The following is a 23,464-nucleotide window of genomic DNA, read 5'->3' on the forward strand; positions in this document are numbered from 1 at the left end:
AAACAATCAAAATATAGCTAATATGCTAACCTTTCCAAAAATGGGACCAAGCTACGACCAAATATAGGTTAATATGCTATGAATAAAAATGACATGTATTGCCACGAATTGGTCAAGTGCACTAGAAACCAAGATAGGACCAAGTGTAGGTTAATACATTTTTTCCATATAGAACACTAATTTTGTCAATAGGAAACTATGATTCTCATTGTTAAGCTTGAATTTAGAAAAGTTTCTGAAACTACCAATAGAAATGAAACCATCTTCAAGTCTATGACAATTATCAAATGATGATGAGCTTGCATTTTAACTAATGGTTATTTTTATTTTTCATTGAAATATGATATTCATAAACATGACTAGTATATTTTCCTTTACAATTTTTATAATAAAAAGAGTTTCCTTATTAAATGCCAATTTTTTTTCACTAATATAATGAGACATCATTACTAGAAGATACAATGGACAATGATTAAGTATATTTTCAATCAGTATGATAAGAATATATTTTCTTATGGCTCTTAATAACAAATGCTAAAAAAATCTTATTCTTGAAAAGTCATTCAATTTTTTTAGGGCATCAACAAGGCACAAATTCAATTCTTATAGTATAAGACATGGATCATTTTATTATTGATGCAGGAGCATCCAATGGTGTAATGGAAATATTGTATCACCCAAAAATATGCTTAGTGTTAGTTTATGTTTAAAGTGTTTTAATTTTTGGATACCCATTTGGTTCAAATAAAGATTCCAACACTCATAGCTCCATTATTGGTTTTCTAGGTTAGAGTTTTTGAGCACAATAGGATGTGTGCCAATGTAGAAAATATGTCATTTTATAATTGAGCCATAATTATGATGAGTTGAAGGGTGTAAGTTTGAGGGATGATTATAATTATAATTTAAAGCACTCCAAAAAAAGAATTAGGTCAAAAGGCTTTACGATTTGAAAGTTATTATAGTTTTGAGTTGCGTGGAGACCTCTTAAGAGCACTTCAAAGTCAAATTTGAGGCACTAAATGGCCTATTATGGGCCAAAAAAATGGGGTATGAGAAAATATGGTCCATAGGTCTATAGAGTTCTTGGAGATATTTTTGGGAATGTAAATGGTTCGTCAATCAGAGTCGCAGATCAAAAGTTATGCCTCCTAGAAGTTGGACTACCATTTCTAGATTCTTCTAATTTTGGAACAACTTCTGATGAGTTTTCTAGAACCTTCTATTTTGGCGGTGAATAAAAAATGGAATATTCTAAAATTTATTCCTAACCCTAAACCTAATTTGGATTAGTTAAGGATAATTAGGGCATTGTAAAGGTAGTTTTTGGTGGAGTTTGGGAGAAGGTACTATGAGAAGGGTTTTCTCCAGAATCTTGATAACAATGTAAGCCCATAGGGCATTCCATGGAGTCTATTTTCATTATAATTAATGTAATATTAGATCACTTTTGATAATAATATTTCCATTTTCCTATTGTGCTCATTTTTGTCTTAGGTTGTGTCCCCATCAAGTGGTATCATAGCAGGTTTTTTTGAGTATGTAGACAAAGCATTGACTATGAGGCAGTTTGCACCAAGACTGTGTGGTTGTGGATTTTGATACAAGAAGATGTCTCCACAAAGGGAGTGTGGTGGAAGCCTTGGAGTTGTTACTCTCAAGGTTAGAGCCCTCTAGAGACAAGTCTAGGTATTACAGGAGGAGATCCGTAGATGGATGAATGTTGTTGTAGGTGACGAAAGTGAGGAAGAAAATAAAGAAGAAGGAAATATTGGGTAGGAAGGGGAAGGAGATAGAGAATTCATAAACTATGAAAAGAATAATATTTTTAGGGCCATTTCCAAGCTTGGAAAAATACCTAAATTTGACATCAACATGTTTTTGGAAAATCTAAACTTGGATGAGTTGATCAACTAGATCAATGAGCTAGAGGGATATTTTGAGTATGAGGATATCAAAGACCCTGATAGGGTTAAGTTTTTGAAGGCCAAAATTAAAGGCCATTTGGCAAGAGATTCAATTGTAAAGAAATAGAAGAGGAAAGGAGAAAATCACAAGATGGGATCACATGCTAGACAAACTAAAGAAGCAGTTATTTCTGTTGATTACAAGCTTGATTTGTTCAAAAAAGATGCAAGGGTTAAAGAAAATGGAAAAATATATCCAAGAATACATAGAAGAATTTTTACCAAGTCCTTATTAGGGTAGGGCATGCAAAAGTAAACAAGGAGAAGGTTTCCCATTACCTTAGTGGGTTAAGACCTAGTATTCAAGAGTTAACTCTAGTTCGAATGACTAACATTGAAGAGGCATACCAATTTTCCTTGTGAGTTGAGGAGAAGCGAAAAAAAATGTTTGATGGAAGGAAAAGAGGGTGTAGTCAAGAAGGAAGGGGCAGTGGTAGGTCATTTGGAAGCCAAAATGAGAACCAAAAGAAAAATGAAGATGTGGGTACTAGCCAAAATTAGAGGCATGATGGTTTCAACTACTCCTATGATCAAATCTTTGGAGAGTAGAGAGGTACAGGTAGAGGACATGCAAAAGGTTCAAGAAGAGGGGGCTTCTTCAATAACTGTTTTCATTGTAATGAAGAAGGTCATTGTGCCTTTGAATTCCCTCAGTGCCAAGGAAGTATAGATAGGAGAGCTCATGGTCAAGCAATGGTTGCTCATGTGGATGATGATGCATAGTCATCACATTTAGAGAATGCAAAAAGAGGAGAGGTTCTATTTAGTAAAAGGGTCTTATTGAGTGGTGAGACTAAACCTAGACAAAGGAGGATTTTGTTTCATACTAGATGCAAGTGTGAGGGTAAATGTTGAGATGTGATTGTTGATGGTGGAAGAACTAACAACTTAGTGTCAGAGGAGATGGTCTCAAATCTTAAGCTCAAGAGGGAGAACACCTCCAACCCTATCAAATTGCTTAGGTGTAGGATGATCATAAGGTCCTAGTTAGTAAGAAATGTTTGGTAAGGTTCAAGATTGGGAGTTAATATGATGAAGCTCTCTGTGACATCATTCCTATGGATATCTTCCATTTATTATTGGGAAGGCTATGGTAGTTTGATAGGCATGCTATACATGAAGGTCATGCAAATACATACTCTCTGACAAAGGATGTAGTTCACCATAAATTGAAGCCCTTGATAAAGGAGGGTGAAAAGGTATGCAGTAGTGCTAGGGTATGTCTTGTTGATGGAAGAAATTTTTAAGATGGCATGAAACATCAGCATATGTGTTAAGCTTTAATTCCTAGAATAGATAAGGAAGGTAGTAGTGAAATTTTACTTGAAGTTTCAAGTTTATTAACTGAGTATGGAGATGTCATCTTTGATAATGTTCCAGAAGGGTTGCCACCAATAAGGAAAATTAGTCATCAAATAGATCAAGTCCCTAGAGCTAGTTTTCCTAACAAGGTTGCTCATGGGATGAATCCTAATGAGGCTAAGGAGCTAAATAAACAAGTTTAGGATTTGCTGAGGCACTAATACATTTGGTACCAAATTGAAATGGCAGTGCCGTTGTAATTTTTCTGTCACAATCTTGTCGTTGTCGCAATTGCGACAGTAGACTGTCGCAATTGCAATGACGACAAGGTTTTGATGAAAAAGCTACAACAACACTGCTATTGCAATTTGGTACCAAATGTATTAGTGAGAAAAGGTTTGATTCAAGAGAGCCTGAGTCCATGTGCAATACTTGTAGCACTAGCACCAAAGAAGGATGGAGAGTGGAGAATGTGTATAGACTCTTGGGTCATAAATAGAATAACCATCAAGTATTGACTTACTTTGCCAAGAATGGATGATCTTATGGATTGTTTGAGTGGAGCTTAGTAGTTCACAAAGATAGATCTCAAGAGTGGTTATCACCTAGATACAAATAAAAGAGGGAGATAAATGGAAGAATACATTCAAGAACAAGGAGGGTCTATATGAGTGGTTAGTTATGCCCTTTGGACTGACCATGTGCCAAGCACCTTCATGCGGCATATGAATGAGGTACTAAAGAAATTTTTGCAAAATTTTTTTATTGTCTATCTAGATGATATTTTGGTTTTTAGTACGTCTTTGGATGAAAATTCATTACACATTCATAGTGTCCTTGAAAGGTAGAGGGAAGATAAATTGTTGATTAATTTCAAGAAGTGTAGCTTTGTCAAAAAGGAGTTAGTCTATTTGGGGATTTTTGTATTAGCTGAGGGTCTCAAAATGGACTCAAAGAAGGTGAGGGTCATCTTGGAATGGCCTACTCCAAGGTCTACCATTGAGGTGAGGTCATTCCATGGTTAGGCTAGTTTCTATAGGAAGTTCATTAGGAATTTTAGTAGTATATGTGCACCCCTAACTAAAATAATGAGGGGGGATAGAAAAGAGTTCAAGTGGACTAAATGAGCTGCAAGGAATTTTGAATTTTTGAAGAAGAATGTGACATAGCAACCTATGTTGGCATGTCCTTGATTTCAACAAAGTGTTCCAAGTAGATTGTGATGCTAGTGCCAGTGCTATTGGGGCTTTTTTGAGCTAAGGAGGTAAACCTATTGCCTATTTTAGTAAAAAAATGAATGATGCAAAGAAGTATTCTATTTATGATCAGGAGTTCTATTCAATATTTTAGGCCTTAAAGAAATAGAGGCATTATTTGTTGCCAAAAGAATTTGTCTTGTATACTAAACACCAAGCATTGTAGTAGCTAAATAGTTGAGGTAAATTGAATCAAAGAAATTTGAAGTGAGTATAGTTCATGGAAAGCTATACATTGGTATTGAAACATAGAAGAAAAAGGTTTAATAGGGCTGTAGATGCATTAAGTAGGAGACAATTATTGTTGGTAGTAATGCAGGTTGAAGTGGTTAGGTTTGATGAACCCAAGAATTTTTACCCTAAGGATCTTGACTCTATAGAAGCTTGGAAGGCTTGTAAAGAACCTGTTACTCTAGATAGGACTAGGTGGCTAGATTACATGATTTAGGATGGTATGTTGTTCAAGGGAACTCAATTGTGTATCCCAAGAAGTTCCATGAGGGAAAACTTGATCAAAGAGAAGTATAGTGGAGGGATGGCAGGATACTTTGGTCAAGATAAGACCATTTCCATTATTAGAGAACATTAATTTTGGCCTCAATTGTCACAAGATGTGAAGACATTTGTGCAAATTTGTCAACTATGTTAAATAGCCAAAGGATTTAGTCACAATACAAGACTCTATCAACCATTGCTTGTTCCATTGAAGCCTTGGGAGGACATAAGTATAGATTTTTTTCTTGATTGCCAAAGATGAAAAGGGGTAATGACTCAGTATTTGTGGTGGTTGATAGGTTCTCCAAGATGGCACACTTCATTCCATGCCACAAGACTCATGACATAGTGAATACTATAGATTTGTTTTTTAGAGAGGTGGTGAGTCTACATGGTCTCCCAAAAAGTATTGTTTCTGATATAGATACTAAATTTGTTGGGTATTTCTAGAGGACTTTGTGGAAGAAGTTGAAGATAGAATTGAAGTTTAGTTTGGAACATCATTTGCAAATCGATGGACAAACAAAAGTAGTGAATAGAAGTCTGGGAAATTTGTTGAGGTGTTTAGTAGGAGATAGACCTAAGGGTTGGGATTTGATTCTACCACGAGCAAAATTTTCTTACAATAATTTTTTAAACAAGAGTACCAGTAGATTGTGTATGGGAGTAGTCCAAGGACTACACCATAGCTAAGGAAGATGGAGCAAGGGGAGAGGACACGTGTTGAGGTAGAAGACTTTGTTGAACATGTTAAGAACCTAGATGAGAAGGTGTGAGCACATATTACCAAGAGGATCAAATGAGGCAACATAAGGAGTTCCATGTTGAAGACTAGGTTATGGTATATTTGAGGAAGGAACAATTTCCAATGGGTATCTACAACAAGATGAAGATGAAAAAATGTGGCCCCTACAAAATTTTGAAGAAACATGATTTAGGGAATGAATATGAGGTGGAGTTGCCACATGGGATTCACATTTCTCCTATTTTAATATTGCAGACTTAACAAAATATCATGATGATCATGCAGATGAGGAGTTGATGTTGGAGCCATGTCTAATTCCTACTTCTACAAAGGAAGATATTGAAGAAATTTTTGATAGTCATGTGGGCTAGAGTACCAGAAATAGGTAGTATAAAGAATACCTGGTGAAGTGGAAAGGATGACAAAAGAAGAATCAACTTGGACGTCTATAATTGATGTTACCCATTTGGATTTTCCTCTACTTTCTATAAAGTGACAAGATCACTTTTTAATCTACCCTGGGCATCTAATGTAGGAGCATCTAGTGGTGTAAGGGCAATCATTTATCACCCAAAAATATGGTTAGTGTTAGTTTCTATTTAAAGTGTTTTCATTTTTGGATACCCATTTGGGTCAAATAAATATTCCAACTCTCATAGCTCCACTTTTGGTTTTTTGGGTTAGAGTTTTGAGCACCTTGGGATATGTGCCAATGCAAAAAAATAGGTTATTTTATAATTGAGCCATAATTATGATGAGTTAGAGGGTGCAAGTTGTCCTCAGAGGGTAAAAGCACAAACTTGTGTCACCATTTTACAAAAGAAAAGGCCAACAAAAGTATAATTGTTCAGCTTCAATGACATAAAACTAGTACCATTATTTAGAATTTGTAAATGAAGTAAACTAATGAAATGTATAGAAATGGATGAAGTTTAGGATTATAATTTTTAATAATTATTTGGAACAAGAAATTTATTTTCCTATTTTTTAATAATAACTTTTTAGTTGCTAAAAAATGCTAGAAATCGGCATCTAGTTTCCACCACAAAACTACATGGAAATAAATGTATTTCCCTTTGATCTCATTTTTTTTATGGATAAAATATGTAGCTAGAGAAATCAAAAATAAAAATTGGCTTTAGACCTATACTTTCTCTTTTATAACAATTCAAACTTCAACTTATTGAAATCGATAGTTTTCATCTCCCACCACATTTTTCAAAACTATTCTATTCCAACTAAAAGGAAACCTATGGATTCTAAAAGAGGATTCTCTCTACTAGAACATCATATAATTTTTAATTTTTATTGATTTGATATAATATATTTACTTTCTCAAAAACAACATCTTCCTAAGTGTTAAAATGTGTACTTGTATATTTTTTAATTACAAAATGCTACATCTAATTAAAACACTATGAACTCTATATGTGAATATTCTTGACTTTCAGATCTATAAAATGGTGTTGATATGTTATTAAAAAAACATCATAAAAAATAGTAAGAGTTATTGAAAAGTTAGTTTTCTGAAATAATTTTATTTCTTTAGTAATTAGATATTAACTAGTATAAAAGATGCATTCATAAACATTTTCAATTGGAAAAATGTGAGACCATATATAACTTAGCTAGAATAAATTTATTAAGATCATATGTTTGAGTAAAATTGAGTTTTAGATAGAAATACTCAAATTTAGTCATTCTGATAAGTCATCCTGAAAGGTGACACAACTTTGTACTTTTACCTTGGAGGGATGATTATACTTTTAATTTAAAATACTCTAGAAAAAGAATCAGGTCAAAAGACTTTACAGTTTGAAAGCTATTGCAGTTATAAGTTGCTTGGAGACCTCCTAAGAGTAGTTCAAAGTCAGAATTGAGGCACTGAATGGCCTCATATAGGCCCAAAAGATGGGGAACAAGAAAAGCTAGTTCATAAGGCTATAGAGCACTTGGAGAGCTTTCTAAAAATGTAAATAGTTTGTCAATCAAAATCTTGGATCAAAACCTATGCCTCCTAGAAGTTGGACTACCAATTTTGGATTATTCTAATTTTACACTAACTTTTGATGAGTTTTCCAGAACCTTCTATTTTGGTGGTGGATTCCAAATGGAATATTCTAAAATGTATTCCTAACCCTCAACCTAGTTCAAGTTACTTAAGGATATTTCAAACATTGTAAAGGTAGCTTTTGGTGGAGTTTGGGAGAAGGTATTGTGAGAAGGGTTTTCTCTAGAATCTGATAACATTGTAAGCCCATAGGGCATGTGATGGAGTCTATTTTCATTGTAATAAATGTAATAGTAGATCACTTCTGATAATAATATTTCCCTTTTTGTGTTGCATTCATTTTTGTCTTGGGTTGTGTCCCCTTTACTTATCTTCTTAAAACTATGGCTCTATTTAAATGACATTTTCCTATTTTCAAAGAAGATCTATCATATCATTAAATATATTCTTAATCTATGCCTTGAATTATATCTAATATTCATCATCATAATGGGGAAATAACGAGTATAGAACTGTGTATATGAACCTCACTATTTGGTAATCATTATTTTCTCATTTTAATGATAATTCACTGGGCTATAGTTTAAACATATGGATTATAAATATATATACAGTTCAATCCATAAAATTTGCATTAAAATTCCACATCTTTTCTAAAAAAATTGTTTTAATAAAATTTTACTTTTTTCAATATTATGTTAGCATTTTTGCCACAAACATCTATATAATAAAAATGAAGAAAGGATTGTGAAAGAGAAGATCATGATACTGGGAACTACTAGAAACAAAACTTGGAAATTCAATGAACAAAAGAAAGTGAAAGAAATACCTCCACCTGCACTCTTGATGATGAATTGCAATTCTTCGGTAGCTGACTTTCCTTTGATCCTCACTACAGGGAGATAAATGAAATATTTTTACTTGTTATCTTCACAATTATTTCATTAGTCATTTGTAAAAAAATAGAATAGCAATAAAATTTTCTATAAATGTTAATAGATTTTTTATGTGCTCATGAAATTGATCCCTTTGCAACAAGTAAATGAGAGCAAAAACTATATATTGTGCTTACTGCTGTAAAGAAATGAACAACAACACCGGCACAAAAAATCCATAGGCATCACATTGTAATAAAGAAATAAGACAAAGGAAATAATTAACCCTATAAAGATTTCCCACAAGCTATAAATTGGAGAGAGATCTTGTAACCATTGCATAATAAATCAGAGGTGTCTTAACATGCTTCTTGAAAGCAATACTTTTGCTAGAAAAAATATTGGATATGCCTATAACTTGATCCGTTGATCGATAACCAGCTACAAAAAATTGAACACCAAAAATCACTGAGTGAAATTGGAACTTTCCGATCACCAATGAAAGTCAAACTATTATTTTGATTTTGAGTAATTGTATATTTTTTTATTTCATGTGTTTGTTTTTCTTATATTTTTTCCTAAATTATAACATTGACAAATTCATGAATAATAGAATATGATGTGGAAATTTATGTCAATACAATAAAATTAATTTTTTTTTAACAGATGATTATTATCGATTGTGAAAATCTCTCCTCCTTAATTTTCAAGTTGCTAAATCTCTTACAATTCATTAAATGAAAAAATAAATAATAGAATACAATCATCACATTTTTGAACATACTTCTCAATAGAACATTTGATCAAGCATTTTACATATATAATTTCTATTTTCTTAAGACAATTGTCAAATGGTTTGCATATATTATTTATTCTTTAATATTTTACATATCACCATGACAACTATAACGCAAGCTAAGCTCAACACTAATAAAACTGCAGTCATTTAATGAATTTGCTTATAATTTCTTAAATCCTTTCAAAATATATGATAGACTTATCTTACACTCTTTCTTCAACTTTTGAAAAAATAGCTTAAATATTTTAAGAACATATTTGATAATGCTTTTAAAGAATTCATAGATCCTCTTGACTACTTTGAGTTGACTATTAATGTTTCCACTCTGACTTTATAGAGCCTTTTGAATAGTTTCAAGTGTATATATTTTGCAACTACAAATTCTACAAGACCAAAACACTTCAAATTTTACATTAAAGTCATATTTATATTAATTTAAAGTAAAGCTTCTAAATTATGAAACAGAGGTATAAGGAAGTATTGTTGCCAAAACAAAGTTGTTAACCCAAAATAAAGTTTATTTAAATACATATATGACAAATATGATCAAAATATTTCAATTATCCAGCTCTTTTTTCCATCAAAGATAATGACCCACCAACAATGTGAACTTTTAATATTCAATTGTCACTTTATTATAAATTATCTAACATTTTTTAGCAAAAAACTAAATAATAAATTGTTTTAATAGTTTTAGTCTATTTTAATATTACAATTAAGATTAGATAGCATGACCTAAATGAAAAACATGATAGAAAATAAATATATAATATTTATCTTACAATATACTAGAATTTCATAAATCTAACTGCACTTTGAAATAATACTAATTATATTTTTGAAGCATCAGAACTTGATAAATATAGCAAAATCCTCTAATATTTTAAACCCTTTACAGATGCAGCAGGTTTTAGATTCCAATAGTTTGGGAAATAATGAAAACATAATGAGAGAAGAGTAAAATCTAATTAGAGCTTGGGAAAAAGCTTAGCCACATGAATACAAATCAAGCATTTTCCTCCCCATTATCTAAATCTACATGAGTGATAGATCTAATAAAGCCATTTGGATCACAATGCATTCATATTTAGATGGCCACTACTTCCCACACTCATCAAATTCCATTTGAAAATATGTTGCATCTCTGAAAGGTTAAAAAACTTGTCATTTCCATTAAGATGATACATGCCAACCTTTTGTTCATCTCCAAAAAAAGTACATTATTTGGTTCTTTAATAAAATTCTTGCAATTATCCCAAGAAAAATATTTGGAATTATAAAAATTATCTGACAAGTCTTTCTCTCTAGATCAAATCTTAGGTGCATAACAATTTTATCTTAATATTTTTTCATATAATCTGAAATCCTTCTTCTTCTGGTTAGGCTTGCATCTTCAAGATAATGGACTGTATTCATAGTCCATGGGTTGATCAATTTAAGAAATCCAGGAAGAGGAGAAAGAAAAGGATTATTTTCAAAGTATTTCAAATAAACAACCTTGGCTCACACTTGGTATTGGGCTAGTTAAAGAGGATGGATCATGCTCAAGAAAAGATCCATATGGTAAGGGTAAAGCAATAGCTACATAGAAGAACAGTTGATTCTGGGATTTTGATTATTATAATCAATTAGATAGATATAGAGTCATTTGTTTTATTAGATGGAATATAGCCAATTTCTATCTATGAAATTTTTTTATAGCATCAAATTCAAATCAAAATAAAACAATTTATATGTTGTTTCAAATATATGTAGTTTGATGATGAGTTTTGTATGATGTGTTAATGATAAATATGCTGAAAGCCTAGAATATATTAAAATAAAGGGAGTGTACTTATTGATAAGAGGACTTGGTTGCAAAAAAGACTTCTCTTCCACTTCCATGCCCTTGTTAGGCACAATGATCTCTTGGGAATTATTACCCTCTTCTTACACAAGATGTGCATCTCATAGAAGTGTTGTTATGTGGAGCCTAATCAGACTTGGAGGTTTATTGAGCATAGTTTTCTCCCCATATTATTTCTATGGGGGTTTAGGGATAGTGCCCCCAATATGACTTCAAGGGTAATGCCCCTGTGGGCTCCTAGGGTAGTGCCCCAAGTGAACCTTATATTGTAAAAGGCATCAGTTGCTATTTTCCTATTGGATGACTTATTATATCCCTAATTTTTTAAGTGGTAAAAAACTTGTATAAAAATTCCTAGGGTTAGGGATTTCATAATTTAATGGTAATAGCTTCTTGTGGTAGTATTGAGTTGCAAGGCATTGTAGATTGTAATCACTAGATAATAATAATATTGGACTTGTTGTTGGTGGACATAGCCTAGGGATTTGGTGAACCACATTAAATCTTGGTGTCTTGTGTTCTCTTCTGTGTGATCTATTATTTTTTGGTATTGGTTATATTTGCATGTAACTATTATTTCTATCTAAAGTTTATCCTAACAAGGGGTATCAGAGCTAGACGATCATCATTTTTCCTTTTTAGCTTAGGTTTTTATCATTTTTTATCTTTTTAGCCATACCCTCATCATTTTTTTTATAGCGATCCTCTATAGAAAGGTCTTACAACTGAGTGGGAGTAAAGGAAAACAAGGTTAAGATAAAGGTTGAGAAGTTTAATGGGTAGAACTTTCAATTATGGAAGATGAAATTGGAAGATTATCTTTATTAGAAGGATTTATGGAAGTCGTTAGAAGGAAAATCCAAGAAATAGGGAACTATGATAGATGAGGACTATGAGATTCTAGACAAAAAGGCATTTGGAAGCATTCAATTATACTTGGCACCATTAGTGACCTTTAACATTACTAAATAAAAGATGATGGAAGAGTTGATGCAAAACTTAGAGCAAAACTATATGAAAAGCCCTCCACTTCAAACAAGGTATTTTTCATGAAGCATTTATTTAATACGAAGATGAAAGAAGGTGGATCTATTGCATATCATTTAAATGAGTTTGATATTGTTAATAGTGAGCTATCTTCTATGGGTATCAATTTTGATGAAAAAATTAGGACTCTCTTCATTTTGTGTTCTTTGCATGAAAGCTGTAATGGCTTGGTAATGATTGTGAGTAATTTTGTTTCTAGATCTAATATTGTAAAATTTGATGATGTGATTGGTGTTATTTTGAGTGAGGAAACTCATAGGAAAACCTCAGGTGGATCTACTTTAGGAAGTGCTTTGAACATACAAAGTAGAGGTAGAATGACTTAGAGTGGAAATAATTCTGGAAATCAAGGGAAATCAAGAGAAAAGTCAAACGGGAAGAGGTTTTAATCCAAAGAACTAAGAGATTGCTGGTACTATGGTAAAATAAGGCATACGAAGAAAGATTGTTGGACTTGAAAGAACAATAAAGGAGATAAACCAGAAGGGAACAATGAGAAAAATGTGGTAAGTAACAAATCTGAAGAGGATGCTTTGCTTCTATCTTTAGAAAGTATTGATAATTCATGGGTTTTAGATTTTGATGTTTCATTTCATGATACACCTCATAGACATTATTTTATTGATTATTTCTAAGGGGGTTTTGTGATTTTTTATTTTGGGGATAATGAACCCTATCAGATTGTTGGAAAGGAAAAAGTTAAGATTAAGTTGAAGAATGAGAATCATTGGCTACTACATGAGGTAAGACATGTTCCAAGGCTAAGTAGAAATTTAATTTCAGTAGGGCAACTCATTGATGAGGGTTGTGTAGTTACTTGGAATGATAAAAAATAGAAGGTTTGAAAAGGTTCCCTTGTAGTAGTAAAAGGGGTGAAAGTAGGGACCTTATATCTTTGTACAGGTCATATTGTTCCTTCTACTTTGATTGTTTGAAGAAAAGTGAATGTTCAGGAATAGTTGCTATAGTTGAGTAGGGAGAACAAATAGTTGTTATATATATCTTGATACATTGATGTGGCATAATAGACTTGAGCACATGAGTGAGAAAGGTATGAAAATACTTCATCCAAAAAAAAGTTTTACTAGGTCTGAAATGTGTCAATATGGATTTATGTGAAAGTTGTGTGTATGGAAAACAAAAGAGAGTGAGTTTTGTAGAGACTGGGAAGGAAAGGAAAAGTGAAAGATTAGAGGTCATGCATATATATGTATGGGGATCAGCTAAAGTATCCTCCCTTGGTGGCTCTTCTTATTATGTTACATATATTGATGATGCAACTAGAAAAGGATGGGTTTATTTCCTTAGAAATCTGATGTATTTCAAACTTTTAAGAAATGGAAATGCTTGGTTGAAAATGAGATTGGTAAGAAATTAAAATATCTCAGATCTGGTAATAGTGGTGAATATTATAGTCATTAATTTTAAGATTATTCCTCTAGTAATGGTATTCATAGACATAAAACTATTCCAAGGACTCCATAGGAAAATGGAGTGGCTGAACACATGAGCATGACTATAATGAAGCATATAAGGAGCATGAGGTTGCATGTAGGTTTGCCCTTAAACATGTGGGCATAGACTATCAATACTGTTATATATTTGATTAATAAAGGTCCCTCTACTCCTTTGGGTTGTGATATTCCAAAGGAAGCATGGACTGGTAATAGGGTGAGTTATTCTTTTCTCAAAACCTTTGGTTGTGAAGAATTTTTCCATAAAGATTTTGAAAATAGAACCAAGCTAAAAGTTAACTCAAAAAAAAGTGTATTTGTTGGATATGGCATTAATGAATTTGGTTATAGGCTTTGGAATTTTGAAAATCATAAAATTGTAAGAAGTAGGGATGTCATATTGAATGAGACAGTGTTGTACAAAGATCTATTGCAATAACATGAGAAGAAAGAAAATGATTATGTAGCACTAGATGATACTCCAAAATATAATGTTAGATAACAATTCGTCATGATCTAAAACAACCACAAAAACAAATACCACACACCCTAGTGAATGTTATATGGTGAACAAGGCTAAGTAGACCTCCAAAAATATTTTCTCCTTCTTTGTATTTTATTTTACTTACTAATGCTAGTGAACCTAAATGTTATGAAAAAGTTGTGTAGCTGGGTACAAAGACTCAGTGGGAGTCTGCAATGAAAGAAGAAATAAAATCTTTGCTGAAAAATAAGACATGGGGTTTATGCAAGTTCTCTACATTTTAAAGGGCTTTACAAAATAAATGGGTTTACAAGTTTAAAAAAAGGATGGAGATAAGAAAATATTTAAGGTCAGGTTAGTGGTAAAAGGATTTGCACAAAAAAAAGGCATTGATTTTGATGAGATATTCTTTCCTATTCTTAAAATGACTTCTATTCACATTGTTTTAAGTATTACGGCTACCAAAGATTTGCATTTGGAGAATCTTCATGTGAAAATATCCTTTCTTCATGGTGATTTGGATGAAGAGATCTATATGGAACAACCATAAGGATTTGAGGTCAAAGGTAAGGAGAACTTAGTTTGTAAATTGAAGAAAAGTTTATATGGCTTGAAACAGGCACCTTGGCAATAGTATCTAAAATTTGATAGTTTTATGCATGAGCATGGATATAGTAGGTGTTATTTAGATCATTGTGTTTACTTTAAGAGGTTGTATGATGATAGCTACATTATTTTATGTTTATAGTTGATGATATACTTGTAGTTGGGTCTAACATGGATCACATTAAGGGGTTCAAGGAATAGTTAGCACATTCATTTGCTATGAAGGATTTGGGAGTAGAAAAAAAAATCCTTGGTATGAAGATTTGTAGAGATAGGAAGAATACGAAATTAACAATTTCTTAGGTTGATTATATGATGAAGGTGTTGCAATGTTTCCATATGGAGAATGCTAAAGCTATCAACACACCTTTACGTAGTCATTAGAAGTTGACTAAGGAGATGTGTCCCAAGACATAGGAAGAGGAGGATAAGATTTCTAAGGTACCTTATACTTTAGCTATAGGAAGCTTGATGTATGCTATGGTATGTACAAGGCTAGATATTGCACATGTAGTGAGAATTGTTAGCAGGTGTATGAGTCATTTAGGACTTGAGCATTAGAATGTAGTTGAATGGATTCTTAGGTATTTTAGAGGAACATCTAGTAAGTGTTTACATTTTGGGGGCTCTACTATTGATTTAGAGGGATATTTTGACTCAAATTTGGCAGGGGATATTGATACTAGGTAGAGTACTACATGTTATGTATTTACTATTGGTGGAGTAGTTGTGAGCTAGGTTTCCTAGGCTGGAGAAGGTTAATGCTTTATGCACTAAAGAGGAAAAGTATGTTTCTTATAAAGAGGTAGCCAAAGAGGTGATATGGTTTTAGTTATTCATGGAAGAGTTGGGAAATCCATAGATAGATAATTATTTTCTCATAGATAACAAGAGTGCTATTCATCTTGCAAAGAATTCAACTCTACATTCAAAGAAAAAACATATACAATTGTGATACCATTTCATTTAGTCATTTTTGGATGATGGATAGTTAAAGCTAGAGAAGATACATATAGATAATAATCCAGTAGATATGTTTACCAAGGTAGTAACAAGGAAGAAGGTCAACTCTTCTTTAGCTTTGGTTGGTCTTCTAGATTGAATATAATAAAAGAACAATAGAGTCTAGGGTGATTTGATATTCCAATGAGGTTGTTGTGATGTGGAGCCTAATTAGACTTGGAGGTTTATTTAGCATGGTTTTATCTCCATATTATTTCTATAGAGGTTTGGGGGTAGCACCCCCAAGTTAGGGTCAAGAGGAAGCACCCCTGTAGGATCTTGGGATAGTCACCCAAGTGCATTCCCTATCACAATACAAGGTTGGGTTGAGGGGAAATTCATCCATAGAGGTTTTTGGGGGCAATGCTCCTAAAGCCATAAATGACCTTATATTGTAAAAGGTATCGATTGTTATTTTCTTATTGGACATGAATTATTATAGCCCTAATTGTATAAGAAAGTCTTGTATAAAAAGGCTTAAGGTTATGGATTTCCTAATGTAATGGTGATATTGTAGCTTCTTGTAGTGGTATTGAGTTACAAGGGATTACAGATTGTAATTACTAGATAATAATATTATTGGACTTGCTATTTTTGGATGTAGCCTAGGGATTGGGCAAACCACATTAAATCTTGGTGTCTTATGTTCTCTTGTGTGTGATCTATTATTTCCTAGTATTGGTTATATTTACATGTAAATATTATTATCTAAGGTTAATCCTAACAAGAATTCCATAACCACTGCATCTCGACCCAATACAACTAGCTCTTGAGGACATGATGTGGTTGCAATTCAACATGAAGATTTCCTCAAGAAAGGAGTCCATAAACATACCTAAATGTATGTCTCCCACTTGTGGGTCATAGCCTTGCAAAATTTAGATTGAAGGAGAAAACTCATTCTAAACACACACATAGTCATACTTTTGAATAACAATAGACTAGGTCATACTAGATAAACATGGGGAGCAATCAACTTTTAAATAAGATACAATGGGGCATGACACATGAAAATTCTCCTTAGCTTTGCTACAAGCATGCCTAATACATGTCTAATAGTAATATTTGAAGATTTTACCAAGATTTTCATAGGAGATTTGTACATTAAATAGAATCTTGGATTAAGCACTTTGTACTTTATTTTCTAGCTCTTAGAGGCAGCAAAAACATTCCAAGCAGAGCAAAAAATGCTAGATACTTAAAGAAACTCAATATTTATATCCATTTTAGTATTATTCTTTTCTAATTTTTGTTGACAAGGACTAGAACATAGGTTTGATGCTACCCATATAAGGAACATCACCCTCTCTTTAGTGTTCTCCAAATGAGTGCACCTACAAGCTATACAAATACTTGAGTCAAAAACCTTGTAATAGATAGTTGTAAGCCGATACCTATTAAATTATTTTCATCCAAGAAAATGGAAACTTGATCGAACATTACTAAAATATTTGATAACCAATCAGCTACTAAGTTTTCTTCCCTATAGCAGTGGGAAATTGAGAATTCAAAAAACTGTGGTAGTAACTTCCAAACCTCTCCCAATACATACTATAACTCACAATCTTTTTTGGCATTAGAGCTGATTTTATAATTTGGGAGTCACCTATTATGACCAATCTAGAAATGCCCATTGACAGGGCTTCAAATAAAGTTCTTGCCTCCCCCATGTTATTTGATCCATTTGGGACCCTTGCATAAGGTGCTTTCAAAATTCAACCCATGTATCCCTCACCACTACACTTATTTTTTGGAAGCCTTAGTTAGTTCTCTGAATGTATTTGGTATGGATCCAAAGCCAATAGAAAGGGTGTTGGTATCAATAAAACTAGGCATGGAATAAATATAACACAAAAAATTGATATATGGATAATGTTGTACTTTTTTTTCTCTCTCAATCCCATGATTGCACTACTATTGTGATAAATTAATATTCATGAAACTATGAAGAAGAAATAATTTGTGAATTAGAACATTGCTAGATGTTAGAAAATTTATTTCACATGCCATTGTGGGATCAAGAGATGGTGATGACCACATCCATCCCCTCCCTGATATCAATGCCAATGATACATCACATAATATAGATGAAAGTCAACATAAAAGATTAAACTCAGGAGAGAAACAATGGGCCCACCCAAGAGTAGATGCTTGAAAAAATAGACAATCCTGAACCAAAAAATAGAAACCACAAGAATGACTTAGGATGTGGACATGAAGCTAGAGATGGAGACCCATGTGAAGGATAGGTCTGTAGTAAGTAACTCCAATTCCTCCATGCTTGTGGTCATCCAACCGAAGAATGTGTAAAAATCAATAGAGAAGGGAGTGGTCAAAAAGGAGGAATTCCTCATGTTTCATGTGATACAACTCATGATGATGCTGTAGAGGAGGATTAAGGCCACTCAACTCACCACTTTCCTCAACCATCTTCTTTCTCCTACCTTCAACATGTCTTCCTCCTACATTACAATTCCACATCTCTAAAGGCATTTCCTATTATTCTCACACTCTTAAAATTTCAATAGATTTCCCTTCTCATTTCTATTGCTTTCGTGCAAAGGATTGAAGCCAAAGTTGCCATATACATTAAATAAGGTTGTTCATGACATGATAAAAGATTATTTAGTCAATAATTGGACTTAAATTATCTAGGGAGTATAACACTTCTTGGAGATAACATTTAGTTATGTTAAATGCTGTCAAGTAGAGATAGGTGAGACTATTAAGACTTTGTAGTTTAGTAGTAGATATGCTCAATCCTAAAATTTGGTCCAATCAATTAAAACCATAGATTTTTCCATGTGGGCATTTCCAATTTGAGCTTTTTTGAAGCTAAGTTTTGTGCAAGTAGAAAATATGAATTGTAATTTCTACTTTGTTAGAAAAAGATATAAACTAAATCAAGTTGTTAGCAATAAAATTTATTAAGTTAGTTTTATAAACTTTCAATCTCACTACCATATCTACTAGTAATGACCCTTTGAATAGTAACCTTATATTTCATTACCAATTTCTTTTAAATTAACAAGTATAGATTCATCAAGTCTTTTATCCATCTACATATGAAAAATGTTTAATAGAATTTGGTGTCTACTATTACAAACAAAATGGATGAGATTTTTTTTCAAGATTTTTTTACGTCTTTGAAAACCATGAGAGTATTACTATAAATGCACCATATTAATTTTTGAAAAACTATAACTTAATGCACATAAGACTTCTCAACTTTTCATTCTAATGGATAGTTCAATCCATCTATTGTGAAATAGTTTCCATGCAAGAATTTTTTCCCTTCAAATCTTTCAAGCTCAAATCTCCTTTCCTATTACATATTTTTTTCTCAATAATAGAAACAACATCATATGAGGTATATATTGAGAGATTTTTTAAAGCATAAATGTTGATGATATTCTTATATGGGGGTATTGTAGATATTATAATATGATGATATGCTACATTCATGATTGAGTTTTTCATTGATGTCAACATAACAGTTTTCTGTGGTATCTGACAGAAGAACAACAAAAATATCAAGTTGGTATGGACAACTAGTTGAGTATTGTAACTATTTGAGATTATGGGAGATACATCTTAGTATCTAGTATATTTAGTTAATGTCGAAAGAAGAAATGATAAATTTAGAGGAAGTTATGTATGTTTTGGTGATGTCTATTCTAAGATAGAGATTAAAGAGGCATGTTGTGGTAAAATTGTTATATCTCTTAGCTAAGTTGTTATTTTGAGAATTGAGGTTGATGATGTCAAGAAGACATGTTGCTAATGATGTGGCTAAGTTCACTCATCATAATATTCTATGTATAGAAAGTTATTCAAGTTGCAAGGTGGAAGATTAATGTTATCATAAGTGTAACATGTTCAGAATGTGGTCCTATAATGATTAATTGAGAAAGTCTAATAGCTGACTTAGGGAACTATTTTATGGACTCAATATAAAGGAAGGAAATTTTCCCTTATCATGAAGTATGGAATTATGACATGAAGAATAAAATGTCAGTAGCAGAGTAGAGCAAACATGAAGGAAACTTCATTGTTGAGGTTTTGCTAAGTGATTTGAGGTTTGATATTTGGATCTGAGGTTTGTGACTTGGTCTACAAGGAATGATAGTGATTGATTAAATAAAGGAAAGATGAACATAATAGTAAATTAATTTGTTGAGCAGTGAGCTCTTCTTGTATTTGAAATTGCATGTTTGGGCAGTGGGCTCATCTTGTATACATTGTACTACAACTCCTAATAGGGTTGGTCAACTATTGACAAGGTTGGAACATCCTTACAAGGATTCAAAGTCTCTTAAGAAGGACTCATATGTACTAAATTTTGTAATAGAATCCTAACAGGGTCCATTCTCTAACAAGGGATATTTAAATTGGTACATCATCTTTTGTGCATCATTCCCACTAGTTTTCCCTTTGATCAATGGTTTCCCTAGTCAACAAAGCTGGTGTACTTATCCATGTGCATATTTGTATGGTTGTTGTTTACTTTGGTTGAATGGTTAAGTTTATTTAAAGAAGATAAATGTTTTAATTGTTGGATAACTTATTCACCCCCCTGCCACTCTCAGATATCTTACTGGAATATTGTCTCTAATAGTATCTTTGTAGTAGTACCCTTCATCTATTATATCTTTCATAGAGTAGTTCATAAAAGAAATCTATGCTAGGCTTAAATCAAGGGAGATGAGGTATGCTTTTTTTTTATTGCTTCCAAATGCTCAAAGGTTAGTTTCATCAACACACTATGAAGAAAGTAAGAAAGATAGAACTAACTTCTATAAATGAACAAAGGAGTGGGTAGAAAAGAGAGCATTTAAGTTCATAAATGACCACAAGTATATTGATTTCAGTCAAAGGGTACATACATTTTTCTATTCTAAAGCATAAATACTATGGGAAAGAGACCCTAAATTAGAAACAACTATTTATAGAGCATAAATGATAAGGATCCTAAAAATGGACTACATCCCAAATGATAAATACTTGGATAAAGAAAATAAATGAATATGCCTACATAATACAAGATACAATTGGGAGAAAATGATGCTATAGATTAAATCAACCATTTTCTTAACATATGTGATCTAAAAATCATAATGAAAATCAGTCTATATGCATGACATATGAGTTCCAACTATAGACATCCAACGGTGTAAAATGACCTATGACTTATGAGAGTACCATTATCATGGTCTCCAATAGACCATACTCCTTACCACTTTAGTGCCTACCCTCATTCACATCTTTTCTAGACTCATTGTTGCTATTATTATCAAACTTTGATGGACTAGTATTATGTTGATGGATTAGTGGTATTGTTTTGAGACTATGAGACATTATGTTATGGATTCAATGGTTATATGATGTGATCATTTAGACTTTACATTTCATGCATACATGATGATCATTATATTATTTTCAGTTATTAATGATGATTAGTTAGATGGTTTATTATCTCATGTGTTTTATTATGGATACTTACCCCATACTTGCATGTGTATGGTATGCATGTTTTCTTATTGTATGGCGTTTATGATGTGGTTAAGGAAGGGAGTCGTAGTCACCTGCTTAGTCGAGATCTACATGATGCACCACTTCCTCCCATTGTCTGTTTAGTTTAGCATTATATATTGTATGTACATGCATGGTTTTTTTTGCAGGTTGCAGGTACCAGGTATCGACTTCCCTGAATTGCCAAGATGAGCGTACCCTATTATACTATCTCAATGATAAGAGAAGGGAGATAAATTCTCAAGTCCAAATCCCAAACCCTAAAACCATTTGTCCTCGTGAGGTAGGACAAGTATCAGAGTTGAATACCCACCGAATGTGTCAGATAACATATTTCGTGATTTTTAACCCTTTAGACTGATTTTGTATGATTTGTTCTATGATGGGTTTTCATATTTTATCTTGAAAATCTATGGTGAATTGTTTATTAATTAAGTCTTAATAAATAGATTTAATTAATAAATTATTTATTTGAGAAAATTAATATTAAATTTCATGATCTTTGATATTTTGATTATAATTAATTAAATGAGAATTAATTAAGGAAAAAGAATTAAATAAAAGAAAACTAGTAAATTAAAATTAATAATAATTATAAAATAATAATAAAGTAATAAATAAAATAATAGTAATAAAAGTTATAAAAATCAAAATGAAAGTTATAAATATTTAAATAGAAATTATATAAAAAGTAAATTGGAGTTATAAGCTTGCATGGGAATTAATGCACTTTTCTATTTCTCATGTGTCAACAACACGAGGGTTAGTGCATCATTTAAGCACATGGTGTCTACAACTCTATGACTCATCAAAAAGGTTGGAAAAGACCCATGCTTAGTTGGTGACACCTTCCAGCTATTTCTAGAAGCATTCTAGAGGTTTCCTGAGAGCTCTTTATATTCAGGCATTCCTAGAAGCTTAGACATAGCGTTTGGAGTGCAATTGGAGCATTGGAGGATTCGAAAGTTCTGAAGAAGGGAGCTTGCTCTGCGGGTTTTCTGAGGAAGAGAGATTTAGCATCAGAATCTGGGTAGATTCTTGTGATTTTACTTATGCTATTTCCGCATCATGCATTCCTGTCTTCTTCGTGTCTTCCATATGTCTTCTGAAAAATTTCATATTTCTATTGTATGCATTCTCAATTTGGACAATTAAATTTATTTGAAAATTTTATATGCATAGATCAAAAAGGAAAATGGGGCTAGGGTTGAAATTCATAGTCAAACCCATTAGATTAATTATTGGAAATTTTGGAAATCAAAGGTTTATAAAGAAATTCTGAAAATTGAAGATTGTATTCATAAATTTGCTTATACATACTTATATATATATATATATATATATATATATATATATATATATATATATATATATATATATATATATATATATATATGTATATATATGTATGTATATATATGTATGTATATATATGTATGTATATATATATATATGTATATATATGTATATGTATATATATGTATATGTATATACATATATATATATGTATACATATATATATATGTATATATATATATATATATGTATACATATATATGTATATATGTATACATATATATATATGTATATATGTATATATATGTATATCTATATACATATATATATGTATACATATATATATACATATATATGTATATATATGTATATATATATACATATATATATGTATACATATATATATACATATATATGTATATATATGTATATATATATACATATATATATGTATACATATATATATATATGTATACATATATATATGTATATGTATATACATACATATATATATATATGTATACATATGTATATAGATATACATGTATATATATGTATATCTATATACATATATATATATACATATGTATATATATATGTATGTATATACATATACATATATATATGTATACATATATATATATATATGTATACATATATATATATACATATACATATATATGTATACATATATATATATATACATATATATGTATACATATGTATATATATATATATGTATATACA

The sequence above is a fragment of the Cupressus sempervirens genome, chromosome 3 (assembly GCF_028749045.1).
Source record: "Cupressus sempervirens isolate cs-2001-9-10 chromosome 3, ASM2874904v1, whole genome shotgun sequence".
NCBI lineage: Eukaryota > Viridiplantae > Streptophyta > Pinopsida > Cupressales > Cupressaceae > Cupressus > Cupressus sempervirens.